Source organism: Athalia rosae, chromosome 3 (genome assembly GCF_917208135.1).
Source record: "Athalia rosae chromosome 3, iyAthRosa1.1, whole genome shotgun sequence".
Taxonomy (NCBI): domain Eukaryota; kingdom Metazoa; phylum Arthropoda; class Insecta; order Hymenoptera; family Athaliidae; genus Athalia; species Athalia rosae.
Genome location: NC_064028.1, coordinates 25,065,764 through 25,078,794, shown reverse-complemented (window position 1 = coordinate 25,078,794; position 13,031 = coordinate 25,065,764). Strand labels below are relative to the sequence as shown.

The following is a 13,031-nucleotide window of genomic DNA, read 5'->3' as shown; positions in this document are numbered from 1 at the left end:
GTACTTGTCGTAAGGTCATTTCTTTTTAGAAATTGACCCTCCCTGCTGTACAACAATCTTGGCTAACAATAAATCGGTATACGTACGATCTTCAAAAAAAAATCACATTATGCGATGTATAGAAACGTATCTGGGGTCAAACCATGAAGAGAAATATTAATATTAAATAATTGCCAATTGACTCTCATCTCTGATTAACGAAGTGATATTCTAATCGAATCATTCACTCCCGCGCAACTCAAGCTATAACTTCAATTTCACTAGTTACTTTTTTTTAAACTTACTTGATCTTGTTTTGACGCAAGAAGCGTTTATTAATCGAAAAATTTCAACCCTAATCTAGTTGTTGAATTGACAAATGATTGCGGACAGGCAATTTCTTGGTTTCTTTTTCCTTTTTCAATTCGGGTTGATAAATCAATAATATTGAAGCAAACCGATACTTTTTCTCCTCAGATCCGTAATTCTTCGGTCGATCTACTAACAAAAAAAGTCAGGACTAACAATAAGGTAATTAAGCGGGCGTTTCCAACTTCCAGAGAAAAAAAAGATCAATTTATACAATCTATCTGCGATAAGGATCATAAGTAATGTCGAACCGCGTCAACGGACATATTTTTTCCCTCTTTTATCTTTCTTCGTGGTTTACGTTATACAACACTGAACAGATGACAATATAATTAAGGTCAATGACTATTTTTTCGCGCTCGAAAGACGAGTCTTTACGTATTCTGAAACTTTTGGACTAATTACAAAAAAAAAAGAGGGAATATCCTCTTTTCTTTTGCTTTTTAAAATCACACGCGTCTTTCGAAAAGTTGATTATTATATCGAGTTTTAAGATGTTGAAAACGTGCGTAGATCCTTACTTTTTTTCACACGTGTATACGTATGTACCATGTAACTGCAATTGCTTGATGAATAATTAATAAAAAGTTTTATATGACCTACACTATATTTTTCAGTTTGTCTTTGTCAATGTTAATTTACGAATAATTAATCGCATCTGCCTATGGATACAAATAAATACAAGTGATATATAGTATATACCGAGGTATATGCCTATACATGTAAATTATGTATACAAGTTTATTTGAAATTCGTAACCGCAGACATTCACGTGAATACGTTTATCTCATCCGAATGGGAGATGCTTATTTTTCAGAGGCGTAAATCGGAACGCATATGAACATTCCAATTATTCATGTTATATAATATACGTTATTTCGTTCATCGATCACCCACCCCTTATTCGGCACTTGTTTTATTTGGGCGTATTTTCCCCGCAATTACTCTCCGATTTGACCAGCTGCTCATATCCGAGTGTTGAGTAATCGTAATGTACGAAGATGTACGCGTATACCCAGGTGAATCGATGTGTAGGAGTATGCGTACTCCTCCACATGCCCAACAAATACTGCCCTCTTCGATCTCACATCAGAATATATTATTTTTTCATGTTTTAAACAATTGGGATAAGAAATTAGCTCGATTATTTACTATTTACGAGGTTACTCGGAATTCACAAAATTCCAGAAATGACCATTAATTTATCAGCAACGCGTAGTCAATTTCACAAACGTTTACGTAAAATGTCGATGCCTGTATCTTTATCGCGTACGACTACTCCACGATCAGCAGATGATTTAAATAAGGTTTTCCGAACGATTAACTTTGCGATTTTGATCTCAAGATCGATTTTCAATTATCCCTTTTTCCAACATTTTCAAATCAATTTCGACACCAACGATGAGAAATCCTCGGTTTTCAATCTAGGGCTTCATCGAAGTCATTTAATACAACCGACAATTTCTAAAGATGAAAAAATCGATTCCGTTATCTGATAATTCCGGTTCTTTTCGGTTTGGTAACCAACCGAAGCTAAAGTAACGTGACCTATACAGCACACGTCATCCCATATCGGAACATGTACGGTAATCCTGTACAGCTAGATGATGTTCATCTCGTTTGAAAGCAAAATATAATTACGGGCAATTATTAATGCATCCGTTTCTCGTTGCAGTTGGTTGCAGTTACTCTACAGGGCGCCAACCAACTGCCACATGTGACGGCTCATCCAGTACGAACAATATGGACGTACGTGACTGCCCAGATGAAAAATTAAATTAATCGTTCAAGTATTATTACCAAACATGTTTGACCTCTGCAAATCGTTTCCTCTCGTGACTGGAGTCGATGAAAATTATTCAGACGAATAATCGATGAAGCGAAAGCAGTTTTTTGTATGTGAAAAACAGTCTCCCCCATTGTCTCGTCGAGTTGGGTCAGGTGACGGCAGGTAATTGGGCATAGAAGACAAAATTCCTGGGATTCGATACGACAGATGACGAGTTGTAAAAATTTCACACCATTTTTGGACCAAGCAAGCTCCTAGTTCTCAGACACTATCTCTGAAAGCGTTTCGCATCACTTTTCTCAAATTTCTAGCCGATAGAAAAGAATGGCCATTTTGAATTCCTCGATTCCAAGACCCCCTTCGAGTAGAAGTAAATTTTTTTTTTTCATCTTCCGAGAGAAAATTATTCAGGTGTGTTATATTTCTGGCCGTCTGCAGACAGTGGAGATTATTCATCCTTCGATTATTCGGCTAGCCGTACCTGGTCCGTCCATATGTATAACGATCTTTAACGTCTTACAGGTTGTGTTAAATTCCACCATTTTGTGGTTGATATTCGTCGGGACTTGGAACGATTATCACGAGGCCGATAGACTTTGATGTATCAGCAGACTCTAGTTGTTCGAGCGTGCTGCACACCGTGCGGACCGCGGCGGCTTTCGGCTTATTCATTATTTATGACGTTGAAAAACCGAATGTACAGGTATAGCTCCGCGTACGTGTGCGTATCACATCAATATTTAAATTTCAAATATATTTCAGGCGTATGCGCGGTAGTTACGTAATAAATATTTTCAAATATTCACACGTACATGTACGCGTGTGCGATATTTGTAAAATTCCGGCTCAGAAGCGACAGTTTTCTCCCCCCTTTTTCATCGACTCGACTTTTTTCATTCTCATCGGAGTTTGCTTCGACTATTTCACACACCTGCACGTATACGATAACGATAATATTTCATTCCTGGAATGAAAACCTAAAAATATTCTCCGCGTGCATTCCTACGTATGCAAAAATGTTATGTACCACACGCCCTATGTATTGTACCCCCAGATATTTTTGTAGCTATATTTATGCAACCGGATACACTCGACTCTCGAAAGCTCTTCACCTTCGTTCTGATCAGATTTTCGATCACTCGAAGCTCGAACGTTAGAAAAATATGTTGAGAACTCCATTTCTAAGCTGAAAGCGAGTCTTTCTTTTTGCTATCCATTTTTCAGTTCATGTTTCGAACATATGAAGTACTGTACCTGGAGTACACGTTGAGTATGCAATACCACCGCAGCCTAAGGCGAGTTTGAAAAATAGCGTAAAATATCAATTCCAGGGTGCAGCAAAGTAGGCGTGCAAACCGAATCACTCCAACATTCAAATTAAATGAAATATCGCACGGGAATTGATGCAACAGTTTGGAGAATTTTCGCGTCGTTTCCTTTTTTATTCCATTGATTGAACCAATGTGGAAATTCATGCGAGTAACTCTGGATATGGGCAAAGTTCTTACGCCCAGCGCCCATAATATTTCATCGAAATAATCTTTCCTTGTATAAGCGCAGCACAATAACGACGAATGTTAATTAAACAATATCTCCAAGTTGGAAATCCTTGGCCATGAATATTGGGATTAGAAATGGAAAGGTACATTATAACCCAGCTATTCGGTGTCTTGACCTGAATAGTTAAAAAGCCACGCTGTACAGTCGAAAATTCCTAACTCATCCGAGACGGTAAAAATAGCATCGCATCGAGCTATCAGCGTATATCACTGCTTCAATATACACCCGGTCAAGTACCTCGTCCATTGCCTTTAATTTCAAACGTAGGCACGACGGACATTATTCTCACTTCTCATGTCATCTGGATGTACCTCCATGAGTTGACGGATTTCTTCCTTAATTTCAATTAAGACTCGTATCAAGCGAGGCATTTTTCGAAAAACTTCTAATTTTCATACCCAATTAGAAGAGGAAATGAAAAATGCGAGCAATTCTTTTTTATAGTCGAATAAGAATCCTTTGGCGCGGTTGAATCCGCGCTCGATTCCCGAGCGCACTGTGACACCGAGAATTCGAAAGAGTCGCGCTTGTTATTTTTCGGTGTATGATGCACCCACTATTTTTTTCGGTGGATATGACAATATCGGCATAGAAATCGAAGTATAACGACTACAATTCGGGTACAGGATAATTGAACGGCAACGTGACAAACCTACGAATGTTACGCAGTTAAAATCGTCGTTGCCGGGTCGTAAGCAATTCGAATCTGAATAAAGTATATTATAATCATATTCACAAAGCGTTTAAACGTCTCTTCGAAGGTACGTATACGTACTCATATATGTATAAGCCCATTGTGTAAAAGTATTCTAGCAGCGCGGTACAGGCGACACTTTGTCTCAATTTTTTCGCGACGAACGACCTTCTTTCTTAACGAATTTTTTACCTCAAAATTCCAAAGATACATACATATGCACGTACCTATGCATGTACCGGTAACTTGAGAGTAAACACCTTTCAGACGTCATTGATGCTGTACATATAGGTATATTTTGTGTTGAATATATTGAATCGCAAATGCGCGATTTTCGAACAAATGAGGCGGGGTAAGGATGAATGTTGAAAGTTTTCTGTCAATTCTTCAATCTGATATGATTCAATCTCCCTAAAGGCAATTTCTATCCTTCGATCAAACTCGTAAACTAATACAATCAATATCGAGCTGTAATACACGAACATCCTGAAAAATTTGATTAATAAAAAGATTACCTCGTCAGAGATTATATCGACACTTGATTTTTTTCTCTCTCTTTTTCGAGTTCAATTTCTCCGGTGATTCGCCGAACCGACGTACTCTCTTTGTTAATTTCCAATCGTTGAATTAAAAAGATTATGTTATTCTTCGTGAATAATTGGAATTCCGAAAGGGATAATTTCGCGTCAAGTGTCATCGCCACGTAATTATTACTTTCAACCCATTCGCCGAATCGATGCGATGAGATTATTGTTTAATTTTCGAATATCCCACGGTACGAGGGCTCCAATAATTAATTTTCCCACAATACAGCCAATTTCGAGCAACGACCGAAATAACTAAACCGCAATGGAAAAATAAATTGTCTTTTTACTTTCGATTTTTATATAGGTACGTTACGGGTAATAATCGTGGCGCGTATCAAACATTAAAGGAAGTGTCGAATGAGTTATACCGTATGACCTATTATACGATATACATATTTCAAGTATTATAATTATTCTTAAGGATATCAACCCTTCGTTGTTCTTCACCCCCTGAGAATTGTAATGCCTGATAAGCCAGGCAGCCCCTCATCAAAGTCAAATCAGGGGTGGGCGGTCGGCGGGGAATTACTCTTTATTTATTGCGTGACCCTCGTTGTACTACATACGTCCCTAGGGACGATATACTGCGTCGGTTGAATTGACATCGAACGTTCATTCGAAAGCCATAAACACGTGAAATACACCGTGTCGTTTCTAGAACGTGACACAAGCGAAGGCTCTAGATTAAAATCCTGAATTTTTTCAGACACAGGGTAATTACGGGGAAGATGGTCTACGAGGGCAGCAGTTGGCCAATTGCCAAGACTTTCCCGTAAGAGATGGCTAACAACATCACGGCTGTCACAAGCGAGGTCATGCCAAGAGCTATAACTTGCACGAAAATATTTTCATCAAATTTTCACCATGAACCGTCTTCCCCTGTTGGCCCTGTCCCCGGCGTAATATTTCCTTCTTCAACAGACTCGTTGAAAAAAATGTTAACTTTCGAGCCAAAAATGTAGTATGTTTAGAATCGATCGTATGATGTTTTTCCAACGTATTTGAACCCCACGAACATGAATCGGTTGAGTAGATTGAGCTGCCAATTTTTCCCATCGAGATGTCGGAATTTTTCTGCTCCAAAAAGTGAAAAATTTGCGACAACTTGATCAATTTTACAGATAAATCAATTTGACTTCCAGATTCGGATTCCTAAGATCAAAAGCATATGAAATTAGAATAGCATATGGAATAAAATATTTTTTCTTGCCCCAAAATCCAAAGCTAGACTCCAGGCTTTGGTGAAGTCAGGTAGCCTGTAGCGTAGCGCTTTGTTGTGAGACGTCACCTTGGGGCTGATTGTGAGCAGAGGTGACGCCCCACAACAAACCGCGCGCCGGTGGCTACCAGACTCCAGCAAAACTCGGGCTCCCTCGTAGAACGAGAAATTAAAAATATTTCGACCCACGCATGGATTGCGACGAATAAAAGTGGGGTCTACAACTGAAACCAATCGATATGTCTTATAACTTTTCTGCTCCCAACAGCAAATAATTGATCGATTGCATGAGTAGATGATTTTAGCTTTCAGATTTGGATTCCCGAGTTGATTATATGTGAGATTACTCTTGAAGAAACAAAACAAAAATTCGATTTTTGAGCAAAAAATAAATCATATTTTTAATTGGATTTATAATGATTTTCCTACGTATTTTGATCTCAGAAATCCGAATCTGGAAGAAAAATTGACCTATCTCTAAAATTGACCAAGTTATCGCCAATTTTCAGCTTTTTGGGGTCAAAAATAAAAAATTGATTTTTCAGTCTATCTTAATGTAATTTGAGCTCAGAAATCTGAATCCGAAAGAGAAATTGATCTATCTTCAAAAATAACAGAGTTATCCCCATTTTTTCGCATTTTTCGGCATAAAAATGGACATATCTCGAAGGGAAAAAATCGTAGCTCAATTTGGACAACGGATTCGTGTTCCTGAGGTCAAAATACATAAGAAAAGTGCCAAACGATCAATTTTAAAAAATAAAAATTTTTTGTCAAAATTTGAAAAAATCGTAAGGGGTACCCCTTGGAAAAATCTCAAATTTTGGCCAAAAATTTTTATTTTTTAAAATTGATCGAATGGCACTTTTCTCATGTATTTTGACCTCAGGAACACGAATCCGTCGGTCAAATTGAGCTATGAATTTTTTCCAAGGAGATATCTCAATTTTTCTGCTTCAAAAAGCGAAAAATTGGCCATAACTCGCGACCAATTTTATAGATAGATTCTTGAGATTAAAATATTCAAGAATACCATGGAAAACCCTCGTCAGAAAAATGTCGAATTCCAGCCCCGATTTTGAGCAAAATCTAAGGCTATAAGCTTGGCGTTTCTTTGGCTTGGCGATTTTCGATTGATTCGAAAAACCATAAATCGTAGCATTTGGCTGACATATTTGAAAAGTTGAACATTGACCCCTCGGCCAATCAGCGAACAAATAAAATACCGTCACCGTTCAGCGGCACGATTCAGTCATTTCGCAAAGCCCAATCGATCCACAAGCTTAATGCAAGGGCACCAATCGGACACGCTCATTGCGCTGCACGAATTCAGAAACACGACGCTCATCTCGCGTTTCGAATTTTGATCAATCGTCGACTTTTTAGAATAGGACGACATCGATGAATCGATTGATTCGTTTTTTCTTCCTCTCTCTCATTTTTCAGCGCGTAATTGATGTAATTTTATCCGCTGTCTGCAGCCTGCAGCCTGCAATTCGCAATAACGTAATTGCAGCTACATATATTGTTTCATTGATAATTTGCCATAATTAGTGTTATACGAACCGCGTAAATTATGAGGGGAAAAAAAGAAAACCGGCGGCTATTTTTAGCGGCAAGAAAAAATATTATAATATAACATACAATAACAATTCGCACCGCGAGCGGTGCGAAGTAAAACTTCAAAGAAGATAAATGGATCGATCTACTGCGCGGGGCGCTGTATCTCTAATACGGCCACGTGGTAATTATAAGAATTTGTATAACTGACGCACCGAAATTTATTTGTCTTAAAACTTTCGGTACTAATTATTTATTTATTGTTTCATTCGTTTTTACGGAGTGGCTGGGGGGCGGAGGGAGGGAAACATTTTTCTTCTTTTTCATCCTCAACGTAGTTCTTCGCGCTATTCGTATATCTGCAGATCGTAATGTGTTCATCGTCAACTAGCGCCGGATCGCAAGCTGATATATCGAGGAACCAGTGAAATAGCGTTCTTATAATATAAGATTTTAACTAAACAAACGATTAAATAAAATAATCAGGTGCACGATCTGCAGGGCATAATAAGATTAATTTCAACATCCTGTACGGGTGAAATTGACACGATGATGTATGCCGATGATTTGTATAATTCTCATCCTCCTCCTGGGAAAATTTCCTTGCATATACACGGTATACATGTATGCATACGTACAAGACACAAGTCGGTACTACGTACGGGCGAACTAAGCGCATGGGAGATTCGGAAATTCAGAGAAGCTTTTCCCCTCATATATATTTGTACTTGTCAACGCGGCGGTCGGTGGCATATCTATCTGCAGTCACAGGTGCCCACAATCCCTCGGCGCTCAAATTGTCGTAATATTTATATATGTATATATATATATATAGATGATATGTATATAGATACGTGTAAACGCCCGCGAATTTCGCCAATAAAACAAATAGATAATAAAAAGCGGAAATAAAAACACCAAGTTTTAACATCGTATCTACTTCTCTCATCAACTTTAGAGAACTATAACACACTTGTCACTTGTTATCAGTCGATGTATGTTCTTTTCTCTTTTTCTCTAAAAAATTATGCGAGTAACCGAATCGCAACATCGCCAATCTTGAGCCGATCTTTCTTCTCTCGCAAGCTCTCAGCGAATTTTGGGCTGAGATTTTTTCTTCTCAGGATGTGCACGTGACGGGGCATATTCGGAGTTTTCTGTTCGTCGAATTTCATTAGGTGTGAGAAAGGAAATTGAACATCAGCAAATTTTTCGACCATCGTGTAATTGTTATCTAGTTAAGAGTTGAATTTCTTAGAACCTCATCGTACGAAGTTGCCGTATCATGGACAATAATTATACCGGCTGTGGAAGTGATGTGCATACATATGTACATACATATTTGTACCTAGGATATATATAAAAGGAGTGAGTCCGTGATCACCCTCTAATTGGCTTCGTTGATTAACATTTCGATTTTGAATCAGCTAGCTGGGGAGCTAATTGAAAATTAATACCCATTTCTATTCAAGTTGCAGTGTCAGGTCGTTACTGTATGAAATCGAAATTTGAAGCTTGTTTAACATCCAGTTATACAGGTGAAAAATCGATTAAATAACGCGTTGTATCGAAAAAAAAAAATAATACTCAAACTTCGTTCACGAACAGCTCCGTAAATTACATTAATTATTATATAATCATGACGAATAATATGACACCTACTTCACAAATTATTTTGACAAGCATAAAAAAGATCGACGGGTATCGTTTAGATATGGATCATATATAGATAAGTGACCAAATCATTGTGATCGTCCTACACGAAGCATCAGCAGCTGCCTTTCCCCTTTTATTCCCTCGTCGCGCGGTCCGGTAATCACTCAGAATTTCGCACCGCTTTAGTATTTGTACATTTCACCCGTTACGATAATCACGTCGTACCGTATGGGGTATATTAATGATTTAATTCGCTTTTAATTAATCGCAGGAGAATGTTTCTTCCAAATCTAAACCGACGACTTTTGAACAGCCCATTAAAAACTCCTAAGGCTATCCAAACATCAAGAACGATCATTCTCATGAATGTATAGAGAAAAGAGATGAAATTATTAATATTCCGTTTCCACCGACTTGGCAAAAAAAAATAAATAAAGAGAAAATTGATGAAGACATAAATGAAATCATATCGATTACAATTCTTCCACCTTCGCAACTTTCGTTCCGCAACAAGAACGTGAAAGAAAAATGAGGAAATAAATAAAAGAAAGAAAGGAAATGAAAATTTACAAACGAAACTTTACGCACATGCATATTTATTAGGAATTACACAACTATTCGAATACAGCATTAATAATAGAATTTATTTCACGAGCTACTGAGCCGCGAATATTCCGATAGATATAATGATATTCAGTGAGCAGATATTTTGCGGCTGCAACGTATAATCGAAAATTAAAATTGCCTTTGAGACTACCGGATATCATATACTGCACAAATTGAATTGAAATTGCGTCGCACGGACGGCGTACAAGATTGGTCTGCGCGCATACGAAATACGATGTCCGTATGGGTGATTAAAAATTTCTTTTTCAATTATATCGTTCAATTATTTTGCATCGCGAAAAAAAAACTCGTTTTCTTTACTTCGAATCAACAATTTTCGTAGGTATGATGGGTTCACTTTTGTCGTTGAACTCGCAGTTCCATCGTTTTACAGATATGAAAGATCAAGTGGATTCCAAATACATCAAATGAGCTACGGATTAATTGTCATCTAAATAATAATCTACATGATTAATGAACTTGGCCACAAACGGATTGACCCACTGTTACACATTATTTCATTCGCGTTAAATTTTCTCTTCTGTGCCATGACATTTTTTCTCTTTGTTTGTCCTCTTCTTTATTCAGTTTCGCGCGAGCTTTTTCAGCCGACCATTATTATACTGCACATACATTATCTACAGATAACTTCTTATCTCAGGTTTGACAAATTCAACAATTTTCTTTTCCGATCCTCTTTTTATTGCAGTTCGTGACAACTCGCCGTACAAATTGCATATAATCATCGAATTGAGCAAAGTGGAGAAAAATTATCAACAAAAACGCTCATACAGGTCGAAATCGCAGAGGTGCATCGACAAATTCATGGCCTCACGCAAATATTTGGATATGATAATAATTCAAATATGAATAAATGATTATTGTATAATTGGAACGAAATGACATTTATGCGGAAGTCTTGACGAGAACTAAGCGCCTGGAGTGTTAAGATCTTGTGGCCAAGACCAAACTATATTTGGTAATACCAATTGATCAACGATCTTTTAATCCGGACAACCAATAACTATATTTATAACGCATTACTACATCATAAAAAATGATCATTCTCACTCCATCTCTCTCTCTCTCTAATGTTTCCACTCCCATCGCCTATTCATCTTCAAATTCAAAACCATCTATAAATCAATGTGCTCCAAACGACCGTAGACGTAAAAGTGAACAAGTGATCGCGTTAAAATCAATTGTTTCCTTACAATTTCTTTTTTTCATTTTTTTTCCCTCGGAATTTAAGTGGGAATTCGAGCAACCCTCTTTTCGCGGTTTCATTGGGTCATTTTTTTCTCGATTTTTCATCCGTCACTTTTCATCGGTTTTCGTTAGAGCAGCAGTGATAGCAAAAATGTAGATTATGCGAGTGTGGGTACACGCAGATGAAAATTTCAAAATTCTTGATCAAACCAACTGGTATATGTTATGTAATTTATGTGGAAACTCACTGACTGTACGGTTGTTTCGGTACGCAAATTTCCGGAAGTCATTGCCGTACCGAGGTAGAGTAGCTTTAGTAGCGGTAGTGGTGGTGGTAGTAGTAGTAGTAGTAGTAGTAGTAGTAGTAGTCGTAGTAATAGTGGTGGTTGTAATAAAATTATCGAAGAACGTATGGCACTGTTCGTTTTACGGTGATCAACAATACCATTGAGTATTACTGATTGTAAAACCAAACATCCTTATTATTACGTACAATTATTATTTTATTTATATTTTCTTTCTTCACATATTTATTTGTTTATTTATTTAACAGAACGTATCGCTTACTGGCAAAACAATTTTTCAGCTTTTGTTGTCTTTAGTTTTGTTTTTAATCAAAATTAAATTCAATATTCCCTAACGAGTAACTCATCCCGTTCGTCTCCGCCGATCTAGCAGATATTTTAACGCAAGATGAATTATCTTATTTTACCATGCGATGGTTATACTTCAATCGGTTATATTCATTCGATTATATCCGAAAAAAACTTCACTTTTTCGGATGGTAAAAACTATAAGTTTAAAACGTCGTTATATTTCATCGTGGTCGTCATCATTGATTAATCATTTCCTGCAGTTAGAATAAATTTGAAAGTAATTTATTTTCACAAGATACCCAAATTATTACTTTTCTTCTATTCGCTTATCTCATTTTTTCTTTTTCTATTATATTCTGTTATCGCTTCATTTATCTTGCAGAATTGCAAATAACAAATTTCTACAATCGTTGAATTACTTCATTTATTTATTCTTTTTGTAAATATTATCGATTTTTTTTTTTTTTTTTAAATAAACGACGGCGCCTACAATTTTTTTTTCCCTTTTGCTCGGCATAAAATTATCGCACGATATATTGCTATGTTGCAATAACAGTCTGACTGTGAGAAAGAGAGAAACGCGTATTTTGACGCGTCCGCGGTTTCAGCGGCGGACGTCGTACGACTAGATTGTGAGGTACGCCAAAGTTGTCCTCCTGTTCTACCACTCGACGCCGATGAGATTTCGCATCCAAGCGCAAGCGCTGAAACGATAAACTATTGGCCAACCAACACCATCGCCACCGATACAAGGATGATGACGACGAGTGCTGATATAACTGCTCTTGGGTTCATCCGGGCTTCCGCACCTAAAATTCGACGGGGTTCACGATGGGTTGTGCCGAATTTACCATAGGTACACAGGACCTACCCAGACGCGGAACGCGGCGAAAGCTCACCTCGTGACCTCTTGACACTCGTTCCCAACTTTTCAACTTCTTACCGAAAACATACTTTGGTCGATCATCGGTTTCTCAAGTCGAATGTTACCGAATTTTTATCCGTAGGTGACTCGACGCTTGGCTTTTGTTCGAAAATTGCATTCGGTGACTGAAACTTTGCCACCTCGAACTTTGCCAACTTGAGCCTGGTCGACTCGAGCTTTTTCGACTCAAACTTATTGTTAGTCGATGCAACCCGAGCTTACACGAACTTTGTCGACTTGAACTTCGTTAACTCAAACTTTACAAACTTGAGCTTCCTCGAA

The 13,031-nt window shown here is 37.6% G+C and overlaps 1 protein-coding gene across 4 annotated transcripts in view; it reads right to left on the bottom strand.

Moving 5' to 3' along the window:
* The window catches only part of LOC105686895 (5-hydroxytryptamine receptor 1), a 59,811-nt gene extending 47,347 nt beyond the window's left edge, over positions 1-12,464 (bottom strand). For 3 of the 4 annotated variants that reach the window (XM_048653254.1, XM_048653256.1, XM_012402130.3), the window contains exon 1: positions 11,477-12,462. The gene's annotated coding sequence lies outside the window, so the exon portion shown is untranslated. Of the gene's footprint in view, positions 1-11,476 lie in introns of all 4 variants that reach the window. The other variant, XM_048653258.1, reaches the window with a different exon arrangement.
* Between the last annotated feature and the right edge of the window lie 567 nt (positions 12,465-13,031).